The following is an 18,809-nucleotide window of genomic DNA, read 5'->3' as shown; positions in this document are numbered from 1 at the left end:
AGTGTCGCAGACAGATCGTTTTATATATATTTTTTTTATTTGTTAGAATATTTACAATCAATTCTCGTTGAGAATTTTCAGTAACTTCATTTGGCGTGATACAATGACATGGTTTATAGTAGTTTATATCGTTGGTTCTAGTAGGATCTAAGGATTTAATCTAAAGGGTATTTTCCTTTTAGTCTGCGGATCTGGTCCGTCGTGTCAAGTAGTTGGGTGACTAATGGGTTGTAGTGGTTGTTGACTCTTGCGTTATATCTGCTTCAGGACTTGTATATTTCATCTTTGACTGTGGGTATCTTGAGGTCGCGGTGGATTGTTTCGTTGGTAACATACCAGGATGCATTTATTATTGATCTTAGCGTTTTCGATTGGAAGCGTTGGAGTATTTCAATGTTGGAATTACTTGCTGTTCCCCATAGTTGGATTCCGTAGGTCCAGACAGGTCTTATTACGGTCTTATAGAGCGTAATTTTGTTCTGCGTGCTTAGGTTGGAGCGACGGCCAATAAAATTTTTTGAGTTTGTCCCTGAGTTGCTTCGATTTGTCTATGATGTGTTGTTTCCATGTTAATCTCCTGTCCAGATCGTCTCGTCTTATATGACCGGCGAAATACATATGTCGGGTTATCATTAGAGTTAGGGGCAGAGTTGGGGGAACCTTCACGTGAATTGGCCATCGTTGTGATGTACTAGAGATGCTATTTACTGATACAAATGTGATTATTACAGATCAGATGATCGAGATGTCGATGACAATGTATTTAGGTTCGATAACGAATTCACGGCCAACGGGATGACGAATGCGATGTGATACACGATCCGGGTGTGACTCAACGTACAAGTAGAACTTATCTGAATGAACTGAATCGCAGTCCAAGTGGAACTGCCCTTATATACTCCTCTGCGTACCTCTCGGGTCAATCTTTGTTTTTAAGGAGAGCTATATAATTATTCCATACCTCTGTTAGGTACACGTCCCTCCCGTGACCGTGGCTACGTTCAGTGACCCGTTATGTCACTTGGAGCCCAAGCCCACTGTCATAAACCTCGGGCACCCATACTCGGATTAGAACATAAACAACTATTCCTCAGTTTTATTATTTACGTGCAGTTATAATAAAAAGTCTGGACTAAAGTATTGGGAATAAAATCCAGATCGCTCAGTCTAACGAATACATCGTGAGATATCATAAAGTCGGGTGGAATTACTGTAACAAAGCAATTGTATCATCGTTAAATAATTTGTGACGTGTTCATTATATAATTTTAAATATTGTTAAATATACAAGTTTTATATTAACCCTGTTAATTCAGTGTTAAACTCATTTGAACTACCTCTGTTATATTAATGGAAACAAGGGAACGACTAATTCGCGGCGTCGATTATCAGAATCGTAGCGAGAATTTACGCCTCCCGCTGACGCGTTTTCCCCGCGGTCGCGTCTCTCCGCGAACGGTCGTAACAATTGGAAATGATCCTAGCGAAAGCGAAGAACGTGTACACGCGTATAGGACAGTGAAAAAGTTAAAATAATGTGATCGATGTTGGTGGTGGTTTTACAACCAAAACGCAATATGATCTTCTGAAATCAATGTTCGTTTCAGATCGGATTAAATCCGAGAGAATATTTATAATATTATTATCCTTAATTTTTCCAATGCAAATGTGTTTACATGTGTAGCTGGTCACAGCGATTGCGTTACTCGCGTTAAAATTAAATATCTAGTTTCCTATGCACAGAGGGAAGAAGAGAGGAAGAGAGGGAGAATATAAAGCAGCCCAGGAGCATATCGGTATCAGCTCGTTGCAGATCCATTAATATCCGGACAACGCAGAGCGTTTTACGATGCAAATGTTGAAACACGCTGACTCGGTGTAATCTGTAAGCTTCAGCTCGACAAGGTAGACAAGGACGTAAAAACACCACCGAGGACGCATATTAATATCGTTCGAAATTTACCAGCGTTTCAATTTTCGACCGATATAAGCGGCGCATAGAGATCCCGCGTAGACCAGATCTTTTATTCTTAAAAACGTTTCGCAACAGCCAGTTACATCGCTGCTTGGCGCTGATAAAGGAAACCGTCAGCTACGCTCTCCATTTTCCAAGCAATTTTTTAAGGATTAGCAGACAGATTATTAAGTCCGTTTCATGGATAAAGATACAAATTCGATCGATGCGAACGAACACGTGGAATACCATTTTCTCTTCGCTACATTCCACGATTTCTTTGATATCAGACTTCAATGCGCATTCTCCTTCCGGTTTTACTAAATAGAAGGTATTTAGTACAATATCCGAAGCTTTTATCTCAAGTCTTGGAATATTTTTTGTGTCTCAAGGAATTGAAAGCAATTCCTATACTGTTGGCTGTTTCGTTCGAGAGCAATCTCGAAATAAGATCTCCGAGGATAATAACTAGTAATCGATATTTTAAAGTCACGATTGTCCTAGTTTCTTTCTTTATCTCGAAACCAATACCAGCTTTTTAATTTCACGTAACATTTTCCGCAATTGGCTGATAAAACACGAATTCTCTCGTGCACGACGCACGTTAGTTAAATTAAAAATTCACGAGGATGGAAATCGCAATGGTGCGAATTAACGCTTTAAAAATTTCAATGAATTAGTTACGGATTTTTAACTCGTGAAAGTATCGTTCGGTTAGTTTCATAATTAATTAAGTCGCAACTGTATTTTCCGTCGCGATAAATGTTCACCACAGAAAAAACATACGAATCACTTCGGCACCTCTTCTTTCCCAAATATATCATCGATATCATTCGTGAAACTGCATATCAGCTAATAACTCGCAATCTCGCGACAAAAACTGAACGTTAAGGTTCACCAAGAAGTTCGCTCCATCAAATATATTACGGAGATCCGAAATCATATTCGAGATAGTACTCCGCCAACCAATTATCGGTAATCGATTGATCGAGTGGCCACTATGTTACGTGCAACTGCTACACTTAGCGTCGATATATCTTGTAATCAACCAGTTAACGGTCATCTATGCGTTAATCTGCGTTAAGTTATAACGTGCTTGTACCTCACCTTGTCTTTTTATACGGAGATCCTATCTTCGCCCTTTTCTCTCCGATGTAATCAATCACGTAACTTACTTCTCCCATCATGACATAATACTATCAAATTTACTAAAAATTCCCTTTGGAGAATATAGGACAGAATGACGCTTTATGACCGAAAAGAAATATCTATTTTAGTAGAATGTAATTGAAAGCTGAAAGAAGTTGTTGAAGCCCAAATCTTTGGTCTCTTAACACATTGTTGACCGGTCACGAGTTAACTCGTGTTTTCATGGCCAAACGTTGCCGACCAGCCACGAGTAAACTCGTGATGCGCTTTTTTCGCAATCAGTTCGTTGTTTTCCCAATCACATTCGCACATCACATCAGCCCAATCACATCAGCGTCGTTTTCTCAGTGCATTGCTGTAGTATCGTGCAAGAGAGGCCTAAGAGATATTGGGCGAACCATAAACAATGTCGCGAGAAAGCCTAAGTGCCGACAGGTCCATCGATGCATCGACGGTCCTTCGATCGAAGAGTTGCGCGGAAAGGACCTGCGTGACCCTGGCCTCGAGCGGTTGCGGGACACTTGCGTGGTAGAGCTAAGAGAAAAGACAAAGGGATGCTGAAGGAGAAAGACGAATTAACAGCGAGTGTTAGTTGAGAAGTCAGAGAGTGCGAATCGCGTTGTCGAGAGAGTGTGGTCCGCGTGAGAGAGAGCGTTGGAACCGTGGTGACGAGAATTGCAAATTAACTATTTAGTTGTCTTAATTATAGTACGTTATTGTATTTAATTCACGTTAAATAACCATCGTTTCCTCCTTAACCAACACCTGTTTGATTCATTTTAGAATAAATAACTAATAAATAATATAGTGCAATATAGTGCAATTGTTGGTCAGCATAGTGCATAAAGTATGCTCTTCAAAAGGAAAACGCAGCGAAACTAGATATATTTATAAAAATTGTTGTGTGCCATTACACGTAGGTGATTGTTACACCGTTTATCATACGAAATAAAAATATTAAAAGTTGAGTAATAAATAAAATTTATTAAAGTTTATTTATATTGTTTTACTTCCACATTCAATTACGAAATAACCGGTGACATAAGATAAATTCTCAGTAAAATTGCCGCTCAACAATGTGTTCATATTACGATAAACGATATTTGTAATATTACGGGGTGCGTGTGAAAACTAAATAGGAAAACGATTTTGGTAACGTGGAATCGATCGACGTCGTACTGAATTTAAAAATTGCTCGCTCAGAAAAAGTGAAAAATGTAACATGATCCCCGGATAAATAAAGTAAAAGTTATGTCACCGTGGAACGAAAGTAATCGCGACTCGTTAAAACTTCCATCGTGAAAGAACATCGTCTTAGACGTCTGTGTTTCTGTTGGTCTCGTCGACAGCTTGCACCAACAAGCAGATGAAACGTTCAGAGACAATGATACGAGAGACCGCAATCCCTTGTGCTCGAATCATAGCGACGCTGAACACGATTTCCCCCGAGCACGTGTCAGTGAAATAAGGCGACAGACGCGAAGCTTGTCGCTTTCGCCGCCGACGAAGTACATTCTACTTTAAACGTGTGCTGCAGATCGCATCATCGAATGGCATTATTATTCGCGTGCGACGACACGACAGAAGCACGAACTGCGAAGCTTTTGAAGCTTTCGTGCTCTAATTATCGTCGAAAGGCCTTTTGTACAAATCCATCGAAATCTTGTATCATAAATCTTTTATCGATATTCCTATGATGCAGGGATTGTAATCGCATCATATCGAGAGAAATAAGAGTTCATTTTGAAACGTAAGTCACAAGAGTTTATTTTGCTAAAAAGTTTCGCTCAGGATCAACGAAACGAATAAATTTTGCCCGTGCAACGAATGTTGCTCGTCGTACTCGAAGTATAGAGCTTGTCTCGAAGGAATGAAAAATCACTCGTCAACCTGGAACGATACGTCTTGCAAAAATGTAATTTCTAAAATTTCTCCAAAAAATTACGAATCCATTATACCCACTCTGATATTACCAACGTTAATGTCGCTCATCCTTCCATAGTACTCGATCGAGATAGATCTAACTTTAGCAGTACTCAGCTTAGTTTAGAAACTGTGCCAGCGAATTCGAAGCACGCTCGGCAAATCTCGAAACGTGTCGATATACAGCATTTATCGAGCACGCGAATGTGATAGTAAACGCGCGCGGAAACCGTGTACGTGTCCCTTACGGACGCGTTATCGTACCGAAACGATCTTCCTACGTTCGTTAGCTGAAATTCGAAGAAACGAAAGATCGAGGAAAATAGCGTGGTCTGCCGAAATTTCGCTCGGGACAGCATCATCGCGTGCATTTTATTCGTGTATGCACGTACCATGGGCGTTATCGCGCGCTTTTCAGCATCGCACGGTCTGTACGGAATATTCTGACTCGCTATAACCGTACACCATGCACAGTCGCGCGCAAATAGCTTTTAGGAAAGCCACTCTTATATAGTATAAGGCGAGGCAACGTTAATGATACCTGCTCGCATGCAAATCCTTTTCTAGACTGAGAAGTAATTAAATCGGCAACTTTATGCGACCAAAGACCTTTATGGATCAGAGACCAGGAAGAAAAGCGTCTGTTCCGTCTTAACACAAAAGAACCCGCGTGATCTTAGTCGGCGAAACTTATAGCACGATCACAAAGGAAGGAAAATTTTTCTCCTCTCTCGATAGCCGAAGACGTGTTATATACTCGGTGTTCCCGAAGAGTAATTTAGAAATACGCGATTGGCCGCGAAAATATTTCAGCTTTTATTATAGAAAACTTTTGACCTATATATTGCGTGTGTTATCGGGTTGTCCGGAAAGTGTCTTTCTTTCGCAAACGTGTTTTTTTACAACAGTGCACCTTTATACAAATGTGAAACCAAGTCTGTGAAATGTCGCGGTGTTTATCTCAACAGAACAAAATGGATCGTACGTAGTTCGACAAAATAATATAAAACAAATATTATTTCCTCTTAAAACGAAAGAAACTTTTCGGACAACCTAATATATAAGACATTGCGAAGTATTATATTATAACAAGATACGACGAGTTCAAAACGTTTCCCGTAACGCGTGTTATGTTCGTGAGATACAATTATTCACACACATCGGCTCTTGCCAAAGTAGAAGGAACAGGAAGTCTGATTCTTGTTCGCTGTACGAAGCGCAACTAGAATTTAACGCGAGATCTTTCTCAAATGAAAGAGCGATTGAGAAACGTAACGACGAAAGTTTAAAAAGTTCGGCAAAGAGCTTCGAGCAGCTTCTCCTTTTCAGGAAGACCGTAATCGTCCCCTTTGTCAGTCTAATTTATTCCGTACGAAGCAGCAATCTGTCATAACTCCAGTCCAAGCTGTATCCTGCCACTGTTTTGCGCTCTTTACGATTCGCTGCTCGTCGCTGGACGAATTTCTATTTTTCCCCTGAGAAAAATCTTCCCTCCCATGGATGTACGACTAGACGTCGGATGATCTACTAAATTTCTCTACTGTTGGTTCTGCATTCTCGTAGATGCTTGACCAAAACGATTTCGACCCTCACGGGAAATTATATCTAAGGATGGTAGAAAAACCTATGACAATTCGTTCGATTCGTTCGAGAAATTTCAAGTTTCTTTGTTCAATCTCGTTGCTGTTCGCGCGACGATATTGGCTTTGTGTAATTGACCGATTAAAAATCATAAATTAAGATTTCGAGTATTTGAAACGTCGGGAATATCTTCCTCGGCTTTCTAAGTAATTATCCATTTATTTTCTGATACGTTCGCAAGAAGAATCAGTAACGTAATATCTAAAACAAGAAGATAGAAATAATATACGGCGGAGCAAGGAAAAGTAGGACGAATGCTTTTCGTAGAGATTTGTAAAGAAAGGTCGAGGAACGCGTTGAAAGCAACGCATTCATCTAGGAAATACGAGAGAACCGCGAATATTCGCAACGGCGTATATCTCGATTTGTCTGCAGTGTCGATTCGAGATACGCTGAGCGCGCAACATTAGTCGATCGAGGCTAAAATTCCATTTGTGGAAGAACGGGAAACGGAGCAGCGCGTAATTACTCGAATCAGAATCAGACGGATCTCAGAGTAACGAGGAAAGACAGCCGGGGATGCATTCGAAATCGAGGCTCGCGAATCAGCTTGTTACTTCTCTCAGAAACGTGCGTGTTAGGTTCCAAATGAACGAAATATAGCCGTCTCGATTTATGTACGCGAGAATTGATCAATTTGCTCGATAACTTCGAGTCGCGGATACGAATTTTGTATATATCAAATCAAATCGATTTTGTAAATATCACATTTGGTCGAGTAAAGTAACATTTGGTCGATTGTGAGCAACAATAGCGTGATAAGAGGTAGTATGAAGGAGAGAGAAGTTTGTCGCCGAAGGAAAGAAGACAACTGACGTAGACAGATGAAGGATAAAGTTGATTGATTACGTTATTTTCGATTTTGTAATGCGTTGAAACGTTGCTCGCGTCGAGGATAATGAATATTGATGATGACACGCGTCCAACGAACAACGATGCGTCAATTGTGTCAAAATTATAATTGTGTTTCTGTTTCATCGAACACATATATCCCACCGATAATTACAAATGTATCCTATGAATTTTAACGCTATTGTATTACTACGCCTACATCTGCACCCAAATTTTATTTAATTTAATCTATATATATATATATAGAGAGAGAGAGAGAGACAGACAGACAGACAGAGAGACAGAGAGTAGATAAAATCATACACCTTTTCTCTGGTGTTTGATCTCTCTCTCTCTCTCTCTCTCTAAGTAAGTAAGGTATTTATTATAAAACAGGAAACAATGATTAATTAACACGAACTAAATACAGTGATGTGATACAACTTATACAACTTAAATGGATGATTCACAATTCAACTCACAGCTTGCAATTAACAAGTCGTCCTACAACACTTCTCGACTCTGCACTATCAAAACTTCTTTTACCTTTCTCTATTTATCTGGGGTACATCGGGGTCTTTTCCAGGGTTTTCCCTCCGATACTACATATATATATTAATATTTCTTAGTTGATACTTTATATGAAACTATGGTCTTAAAAATGACACGAGAAATATAATATCCAAATCTAATTACGATTGTCGCCAGATTTTTAGCTCTTAATGACGATTAATAGCGCTCAATAGTCACAAGAATAACACGAGAACGCTGTTTTCTGTTTCAGATCACGAGGTACGCGAACGATTTGCTTTTCACCGAACGAGCGCGTGAAGCTCCAGATTTGTTATTCAATCTTCCTCGGCATTCGTTAAATTGGCCCAGGTGCTTCTCGAGGGGCTATAAAAATGGTAAAACACTTCTGGAGAAACATAAATTCCCATTTTACGCGTCTGACCGAGCGGACCAGGCCGAGTTCACCGCGCGCCAACTTATTCCCCCATTTTTCTTAATCCGATTAAAAAATGCTTTACCCGAATTAAAGTAACATAAATTGCAGCGGAGTGGTTCCTTTAACAACTTTATTTCTCCAAAGCGAAGATGTACAGTAAGACATGGAGAGAATTTACGCTTCTATAACAATTTTATAAAACTTCCGTCTATTCTACACATATATGTTTTTTCATATTCTATGGGGAAAAATATCACGATTTTATTTTACGCTCGGTTCTGTAATTAAATAATACCGCAGAAATTATAGGAACGAGCGAGAATTATTTCCTGAAGAGGGAAAATCCCCGGAGCACTTGTTGAGTCATTTCGCGTCATAATTGCCCGCGCTAGATCTCTCGAACAAAATTTCCACGCGGCCATTTTCGAATAACCCACCACTTATGAATACCGAACCGCGCAACTTTTTTAATAATAATACACTACTAAAATCTCAAACAAATTGCAATTTCCTGTACGTTCTGCGTTTAATACGAACGCTAAAAAAATACCGTTTCGGGGGCAGAGCATCTCGAATTCGAGTATACGAGGGGAAATTCACAGAAAGGAGAACACCTAAAACATACATATTTCATTTATGCTTTACCGTTGCACGAAAATTCTTCTCAGGGTAACGTTGTATTTTAAAAAACGCCTGTAACGAGAGGAAAACTTTCTATACAGTATACACTCTATTATCATCTTAAATAAGAATCGAAGCTGTATTTGAAAAAATAGGTCGCTGCTTTTTCTCTCCATTATTCCGTATAAGATTACGAGACATCCATCGAAGTTGTGTTCCTCCTTTCGTCCTACTTCGTAAATCCACGTTATCATTCGCGGATCCACTGGCGACATTATTAATATTCATCGTTGGTGATTTATTCCGCGCGAGAGACGAGTGGTCAATCGGTGGCCACAAACGGGGAGAGTAGGTGCAAGAGAGAATTGCGCGCAAAAAGGGGTTAAACGGGTTCGTCAATGGTTGCGCCTTCGGCCTAGTTTCCGGATTACCGCCGAGGTCACGGAGGTTCATCCTTCCTGAAGAACTATCGAGGTAACGCTGAATTTCGAAAGGGACTAATTGAAATTCCTGCGCAAGATTCCGCAAGAGAGTGAAGCTGCAGGTCTCTCGAGTCGCCGCATCTCTATCTTTGAAGTTTCTTAGTTTTACTTTTTGGTAGTCTTAATGCGAGACGCCCGAAAGGAGATGGTCTACTTTCCGCCATGATCGATACCGTGAAGTATTTCTTCTCGAAAAGGTGCCATTTTTTGTCTGATTACTTTTCAGCTGACGTTCGCAGAATTTTAATTCAGAACTGGATAGATAGGCGTCTTCGTACGATTGTAAAGAGATTATTTCGGAGATTGAGAGCGTCTACGTCCCATTTTTTACAGATTTAAGCGGCAAAGAATCTACTCTCTCTCTCTCTCTCTCTCTTTCTCTATAATACCTACATTCGCAAGATTACAAATTCAAGAGTTTGCCGCAATAAGAAAGTGATTCAAATTCTTTACGTAATGTTACACATTCTGGAAGAAAGGAAACGACTCGAAAGACGATTTCAAAGAATTAAAGCGAACGATAATGGCCAAGAGACGAGGGAATCTCTAATTACAAACAGAGATGGAAGGAAATGAAAAATTCAGTTCGATCCTGGCCACAGACAGACCTGGGCTACAGGTTCTTCCTTCCGTGTAATCTCGACGCGCACGTTTATCGCACGTATAAGAAGATAATGAGCCACGAGTACAATGAAACAGCGGAGAAAGAAAGCGGCAGAATAATTTAGTAATTGCGCGGCCAGCGAGCGTGTAAAAGGTTTCATCGTACGGTTAATGCTTTAGCGAGGAATATTCCTCAGCTCTCTTAGTGTCCCTTTTAATGCTACGTCGTAAATGAAGGGCAGCACCGACAATATTGTAGCGTATTTCTGCTGTTACTCGAAGAATCGCGAATTATTACGATAAAGATGGTGTAACCATCAACGCGTATAACGATGTAATCATCGACTCTCGAAATATGGATACGTAACAAACAAAAAGGTACCACCATAAATTCTCTACAAAGCAGTGGTAATCAGAGAAGTTAAACGAAATTGCCGACTGCTTCGCAATTTTTTACGTGACCTTTCCTAGCCGCGTACGTCGTGTCAACGTGTTTCCAAGTTAAAAAAGAACTTGTTCGTTCAAACAGAATTTAAAGGAAGAAAAGGACACGATAAAAACGTTACCATCGAAAAGGTAAATAAAAATGCTACTCTATACGAATAAATAAAATCGCGAATACCGTTAAAAACGCGAGTTCGATCGACGCAATCTCTCGATTTCGTAGTTTCACGTAATTCCAAGCGATTCTTCGATGGACGCGTCGTTCGCGCGCAAATTCGGGGACATTAAGTGCGCCGCCACATTTGTATCGCTTTAATATCCGGTAGTTGTCGTGATTCTTTCGTATTTGGGTTTACGTTTGAACGCGCTACTCCTCTTCCCACGATAAACGAAATTGGCTTCGATTTCAGAGCGAAAAGATTAAAATAGCAAACTATGGAGCGAATAGCGGCAAGAGCCGAACAACGATTTTATCAGCGACAATTTGTTTATTGTTACATTCTCTCTTCCGTTTGACGCGCGCACCTGCAATCGACGCGAGATTGCTTCTCGCCGAATCGCGATATCGATAATGATAACGCGTTTCACCGGTCAACGTAATCGTTGGAAAAGCACGGCCGACGCCATTGTTGCTTACCAGTTTCATTATAACGCGCCGTAATCCGGAATTTTCCACGTGCGCGGCCTCGTTTTATTTATCACTCGCTTTTGTGCTTAAATCGCTTTAACGAACCTCCCCCTGATAATATCCTTTCGGCTCATCGGACAGAGGTTACCAAGTTAATTCGCAAATAACGAGGAAATTTGCCGGCCTTTCCGAGACGCGATGCGTGAAAAATTCATACGAAACGCCATTTCAAATTTGCATGCGTCTCGCGCGAACTCGAAGCTCCTGCGCGAAAAGTTTACGTTAAACTTCATCGAACATTTAATACTCTCAATTTTTCATAGTTAAAGTTGCAATTTAATTTCTTCAAGCGCAGGATGTTCTTGCGCGTGTCCGACTTTTCCAAGGAGCAGTAAAATTGACAAAGTATTCATTGATGAAAGATCATTGGTCCTTGATTTTGTTCGAAGTAGCCAAGAATCGTCGATAGTGAAAAGACAACTACATTTCTGGAAATATATTTCTGCAATATATTTTTAAATATATTTCGGAAATATATTTCGTTTATATTATATAAATATATTTCGTTTTGTAACAGCAGTTTGCACAGCAGTTGCGATATTCTGGTTCAAACCTCAAAAAGACAGTAGAGTTAATACGTATCATTCACATCGTTTAAAAAGACATAATTAATATAAATTTCCTTATTTTCCAGACAGATCGTGTGTATATATCATATCCTTAAAAACGACCATGAACGCGTTTCTTTTTCGCTACTTGATTACTTCCTGAAATATCGGAAAATATTCGTAAGACTCGCATCGATGTCTATCGGCACAGGTCGGTCGTTCCATAAAATTTTTATCGCCAGCTAGATTCATAGGCTAGCCACGAAATCGTGGTTCAATTTCACGCTGGAATAAGTAATCCTGCGTCGCGAAGAGTTAACGGGCCACCCCGTCCCTTCCGAGGCTTTTGATAACGTGGCTTAGGGTCGATAGCGCGGAGAATTTAAACGGATTTTACCTTAATTCTCGGTGAATTTCCACGGTATTCGACGGTCGATTAGCGCGTGTATGGCTGGTCCAGATATAGAACTATTCGCTTGGCAAATTATGGAAAGTTCCACGACTACTACATCGCTGATGATGCACTTTAACTTTACGGAACAATTCAGAAAAACCTTTTCTTCGTCTCGATTCCTCTGCTGCAAGCAGATGAAAGAGAAAAGATCGCATCGGTAAACTAGACCAGACCACGGCGAAACATCTGAAAAGGAATTCTCCGACGTATTTACATACACCGTGACAAACGTACCGATAAAGCATCGCAGAACAGCGATTCGAAAAAAGAAACCGATAGATGACCTGTCTAGAGTCTCCTCGAATCATACGAGGATACAAAGAAAAACCTTCGAACAGGAATTCGTATGTGGACAGACTGGTAAAAGGAAGGACTAAGAGGGAGGACGAGAACTTATTTCCATAGCCATAAGCCGACACAGCAGAAGGTACTTGGACGGAATAGTTTAGAGGTTCAAAGAGAATACGCGAAGGAGAACGCGAGGTACACTATGTGCTGGACTAAGATGGATCACCTCTGTTTCCCTGTATTTTTATCTCAGCTGCGTTCACAGTTTTATCTTCTTCCAATGAGAAACTATTTCACGCCGGTAATTCCCCGGATGGATAGATGATGCGCTAAAAAGATTCGCGGGGAGCAACGAGCCGATAAGAAGCGGCGCCTTCGCGCAATTTGATACATTCTTTTCCTGCCGACAAAGAATTCCATTTGGGGATACGGTTTACCAGACGAAGACCCAGACACTTTGTCCGTCTCCGTTTTCCGGCGAACATTTTTATGAAACGGCGAATCGGTGATCCGTTGAAGACGAAGGTCTTGTCGGAAAGAAGCGTACCCTCTTCCGCGAATACGTTTCCGGGTGATCTTTATTGGAGAAGCTACGATGAAAGATGGATGAATTTGAAACGCCAGGGGCTGCACTAAAGAGGGAACACTCGTTCCCAAGGAAGCTTAGCTACGTTACTTCGCTTGTTACGGTTCAATTTACCTTTCTTACTCCGCGTCGAGTGCTCCGCGCTACTTTCAGACAGATATTTGTCATTGAGTGCATCCCGGATCTTCTCTGCTCCAGTATAAGAACCGATCTTCTTTCCCGTCTGTAATTTTCTCCCTTTTTATAAAGAAGCTTCCCGTTCAAGGGAATTAATTTTAATTAGCTACGATCTTGAATAATTTTGCTTTGGTAGAGTGGGCACTTTTTAACTTATGCAAACGCGTGTCGTTTACGACGTTACATATACATTCACGGGCATATAATTTTCTGTATCTTTACGGTTGCTTCCAACGATAAAAAAGTTCTTTAGATAGAATAGATAGAATAGAACCATGCAGCACAGACGTCTCAGTTTCGATAGAGCAATTAACGTCTTCGGGGCATCTAACAAGAATCCACCAAATTATACTTCTCATACGTATCTTCTTCCTCGATAGTGTAGTATCGTGAACAAATTGCCTAAGAAATATCGGGTGAACCATAAACAATGTTGTGAGAAAGCCTAAATAACGACAGACTGAAAGGGTTTGAGGATCCGGAGCATCCCAGCTGAGCGTCAGACGGTCCACCGTGGGGTTTTAGTCGGTAAAGTCCGACACTACCCCGCTGCTTCTCAGAAGAACGGAGTTCATGAGGATTTCCCCGCGTATAAAAAAAGAAAAACCGAAAGGGTCTGGGAACTTCAATGGGCTGAGCGGTTCAATGTATCGTCGATCCTTCAGTCGAATAATTACACGGAGAAAAGGCCTACGGGACCATAACCACGGAACACGTACATGGTGGGGCTATGAGAAAAGACAAAGGGATGCGCAACACTAGAACTACATCAGTCAAATTGACTGGCTTTACAATTTTATTTTAAAATTCCTACTTCATGTTATATTTTTTCCGCACTGATGTAATGACCTTAGCAACGATAACTAAAAGAATAATATAACGAATTTTATTTTGTTCTTTATGTATTCAAAGTCAAAATAATTTTGTATCGTGGCTATTTATACCAATGCCAGTCAAAATGACTGGTACTTGTCAACGTGTAAAAGGGTCCTGCAATCTGTTTATCGAACCCCAATTAACCAGTTTCCTCGTTTTCTACAACTTTCCACGCGTTTTCAAAATTTTTACCGCGTATCATTCGATATGATGATATCAGTTACCAGGAAAATTCCGGATCGATCGCTAGATGCTAACGCTAGAAATACCACACCAGTCAAAATAACTGGTCCTACAATTTTATGAATGTGTTCGCCCTCGATTAGGGATTATGGTGCCAGATGGATTAATAATACCAAAAATGTACTACATAACATTGAATTACTTCTATAAGAAAGTAATAAATCAATAAATATAAAAATATTCTATTATTATGTATCTTTTAAAAACCGGTCATTTTGACTGATTTTGGTAGAAATTGCTTCGTGTTAACTATCGGTAGTTCTAGTGTTAATCCCTTCCCGTACTTTAGCGAGTCTAACTCGCGACCAGATACTTGGGCCAAACATGAATATGAAACTCGCGATAGTCTGACTCACTAAAGTACAGGAAGGGGTTAAGGGAGAAAGACGAATTAACAAGCAATCGTGAGTTGAGAAGTCAAAAAAGGAGCTGAGCAATGGCTTAACTTGACTGTTCTTTTATATTTTTATATGCTTTTATTCACAAAAGTGATTAAGTATAATATTACAATGAAGTAGCGAAGTTACAAAGTATTAAAATAGTTGTTCAAATCACGGCCAAGACCGCACCCAAGACTAGTCTCATGGTCCAATGCTCGCAGTTTTTATACGTTGAGTTTGCCAGAGATGAGGGACAAGGAGAGGATCCTGAGTGTTCTACGTAATGGGGAAAATTTGGTGTTAGGCCATGTCCAAAGGTAAGGTCAAAATCTAAAGGTTCATTGTCAGGTAATGTGGATTTGGATATGGTCGCTGTCACATCAGTTGTCGAGGAGGATGGTCCGCGTGAAAAACAGCGTTGGAACCGTAGCAACAGGATTGAGTGACAAATGATGACTGCGTGCATGTAGACTGACGAAGCATCATACTTGATTTTGTGTTGGCGTGAACGATATTGAAACAAATCATACCGTTACCAAACCTATTAGCACCATAACTTTTCCCCACGATAGTCTCTCCTTTTTCGAAGAGAATTATTCGTGCGATGAGATTAAATTTAATCAATTACGAAACTAAATGATTCTTCTTTATCAGAGTAAAGCTATCCAACAGGGGCGTTTTAATTTCACGAAAGATATCTTAGATACGTCTAATGGATATCGATCAGATTGGTGTTTATTTTTCTTCAAACCGTCCTATCGGAAGGCTGATCAGCCGACGTGGCCACAATTTCGATGGAATCGCTAACTTCGTTAATTTTTCTAATCGACTTCGTAACTTGCGAACTTTTTAAATTCATACTCTAGCGATTATCGGTATCGATAATATTCCAAGGTGGTTTTCAGCACGTTATCCGCGAAGACGTGCCGCGCACGAGTAAAGACGAGCCTGTTAGTCGTCTAAATTATTCGAATTCATTCGCGCGCAGTCCACGGAAAAGAGTCGACCGCGTAGTAATTGAATCGAATTAAGCGCGAATTCGTAGCTAAGCCGAAGGAACGAGTAATATTCTCCGCGTATCTTGCAGGGTATTCGGGAAATACGATAACCTCGTTGACGGGGACGGTTACTGGAATTGCGCGTTCCGTAGTTCAATACACTTTAATAATCCTCTGGTTTTCTAACGAAGATTGCGTTCGACGCGGTTTCCTGTAATTCCCAGCAAATCTAATTGTAGTTTGGTCCATACGCTGGAAAGCTTGAATAATCGCTTCTCTGCGATTTCATTTGGAACTCGCGAGTAGCGAACTCAATACTTTCTGTATCAAAAGATGCAAACTTTATTACGTGATATATTTTCGACATCTTTTCTAATTCTCCTCCCTTCTCGACGGTGAAAGAAACTGAGATAGTTTTTCGGCTATCGAAATGAAAGCAAATTACGTCGCTGTTGGTAACAAAACTTTCCTGATACGAGCAGCGAAATAGGTAGGCGGTTGAAAAAAATCGACCAGCTCTCCGATTCGAAAGGAACGGGAAATTCCTATCGACGGAGCTGTTTGACCAACCGCTACGATCGAACGGGCCGAGCTACGAGAGTAGAACAACAACCCCGGAAAAAAAGAATGAAACAGAGAATAGGAGAAAAAAAAACAGGAGAAAGGAAGGAAAAGAATGGACCAATTGCTTGCACTTAAAACGATCGGTCCAACTTGTTCCCGACAGGCAGAAGTTGCTCGCGTGCCGTTGAAAAATATTTGAAAGTTACTCTTTCGCTCTGATCCAGCTCGCCGGAGTACCGAGTACCGAAGTGAATGAATATACGAGCGGTGAAAATACGTCGAAAAGTTTGCCTCGTTTCGTCGGATATCCACGCTACCGTGACGATCGATTCATCCCCCGTGGATGACCATCCTGTAAACGGAATTAATCGGACCGGCAACTGATGCCCGAGTGGTGCCACAAAAAACCGAAATACGCTAATTATCGACTGGAAGACTCGTCCGGTGTAACGAGTTTCCTATTTTCCAAATTCTCTTTATAGTTGTAACGATCTTTTTCCACGCGACAAAGTTAATATCTTTAGAGATTTGTAATGGTAGAATCGTTGCAACATTAGGATGATTAAACTGACCAATGCGCAGTTTTTATACATTTACAGGGACACGTTTTACAGGCATTTCATTTCGTTTTCCCTCGTTTTTACGTCTTTGTTAAAAGTTTTATATTTTACTTGGAGTTTCAATATTAATATTATACTTTAATTCCGCGTTTAATTACGCTTAAAATATTTCGAAAAAATTGATTTATACTCGACACAAAGGATACACCGCTCTATTTAAAAAAAGAAAAGAAAAGATCTATTTACGTTCTACTGATAACTGTATTTACGAAAAAAATAGATGAAATCATAGAAGGATCTATAGCTCCCGATACCGTTCATTATTTCCAACATTTTCTAGTCCGTTTCCGCCTATGCAACATTTAGTTGAATAATACGTTGAAATTGCGCGAGGTAATGGAGAGGTTGTTTCAGAGAGTTTATTATTATCACCTGCACGAGTAACATAATACATTATTGTTTGGGGATTAAGTTGCAAAACAACAGTTTCTCGGTACAGATTCTTCCTCTGCAACACAAAACCTTGAATATTACGATCCAACTATAGAACAATGTTCGCGTGTTTCGTTATTGCTCTTAAATTAAATTAAACGTAATATACATCGCGTGGTATTAAGTAGCAGCTTGAAAATTCTCCTAAAACGACGCGTCTCCAGATAGGTAAAACGTATATTAAAAGGTGCAAACGGTTTGGTAACGAAGATAAAAAAAAAAAAAAAAAAAAGGAAGCTGTCCAAGTGGCGCGAGTCAGAAAGTAGCGGTTAATTGGAACAAACCGGAGGCCTCTTAAAAAATCGACGTTTTACACGTCGAGATATCTCGAACATGGTCGGAATTCAGAGGGGAAAATGCAGATATCCCGGGATTTTCTTTCCTTTCTTTTTTCCTTCTTCTCTTTTTTCCCCTTTTCCTGTGGGCGAACTGTGACTTCAGCACGCGCGAAAGAGGAGACGAGAGGAACCGTGAAGCCAAAGTAATGGATCCAGTCACAATGTAAAACCGATGTGACCGACCGCACGGACCGAGTATAAAAAATTTCATTTCTCGAGCTGGTTAGGTTGAAGATTGAATGAAATCTGGGCGCGGAGGTTGCAGACTGGTGGAAAAAGTCGTTGCAGCTGTAGCCGCAAAAGGCAAGAGGGATACACGACGACCGCGACGGCTTGCATACTCGAGTGGGAAACATAAAGAGGGGGGAAATAATTCTCGCGGGTCGTCGACCAGGAAAAATATTTACGGCTCGAGTATTCCACCGACGGGCTGTAAATTTTTTGGCAAGGAGTGCTTTACTTTCTGTACTCCATCCCCATCTCTCTCTCTCTCTCTCTCTTTCTCATCTTCCAACAAGATTCCCCGTTCTCTCACATCGAGAAACGCTCTGTTTCTCTTTTTAATGTATCGTCGAATGGCCGACACGAGCCTCTGCAAGTTGCACGCCGACCTTAAATTGAGCGTTTTACGAACTACGAAACTCGACGACATCGTGACAGCCAGTGGGAAATACGGTATCGAACGAAAACAGTCTCGAAACGCTCCCTGAAACATTTGGCTCCGCGCCTTGCGAACACATTCCGGCGAGATTAGGAGGCTGAAATATATCGGCTGGAAAGTTTGCAGGGGTCGAATCAAGAACCCAAGCAAAGGGAATCAAGTTTAACAAAAACATTTTATCATCTAGTCGAGGAATGTGTATAGGGACTAGACGATGACAATGTTGTACAGTCGATCTACTTTTTTTTATATCAGCTGCCACGCTGATTTATTATACTTATTGTACTACGAACCATGAGAGTATGATATCAACTATCTCATACTCTCGTTACAAATTTTCACTGTTAGGCACAATGTTA

General features: G+C 40.5%; 1 protein-coding gene across 3 annotated transcripts in view; it reads left to right on the top strand.

Annotated features, from left to right (window-relative positions):
• LOC100648160 (protein-tyrosine sulfotransferase) overlaps nt 1-18,809 on the top strand; it is a 183,535-nt gene that overhangs the window by 114,058 nt on the left and 50,668 nt on the right. The window contains exon 3 of one of the 3 annotated variants that reach the window (XM_003394206.4): nt 8,283-8,290. The exons of 1 other annotated variant lie outside the window; for it this stretch is intronic. The gene's annotated coding sequence lies outside the window, so the exon portion shown is untranslated. One more of the 3 variants, XM_048404639.1, reaches the window with a different exon arrangement.

This window comes from Bombus terrestris, chromosome 3 (assembly GCF_910591885.1).
Source record: "Bombus terrestris chromosome 3, iyBomTerr1.2, whole genome shotgun sequence".
Lineage (NCBI taxonomy): Eukaryota > Metazoa > Arthropoda > Insecta > Hymenoptera > Apidae > Bombus > Bombus terrestris.
This window is presented reverse-complemented; position numbering and strand designations above follow the sequence as displayed.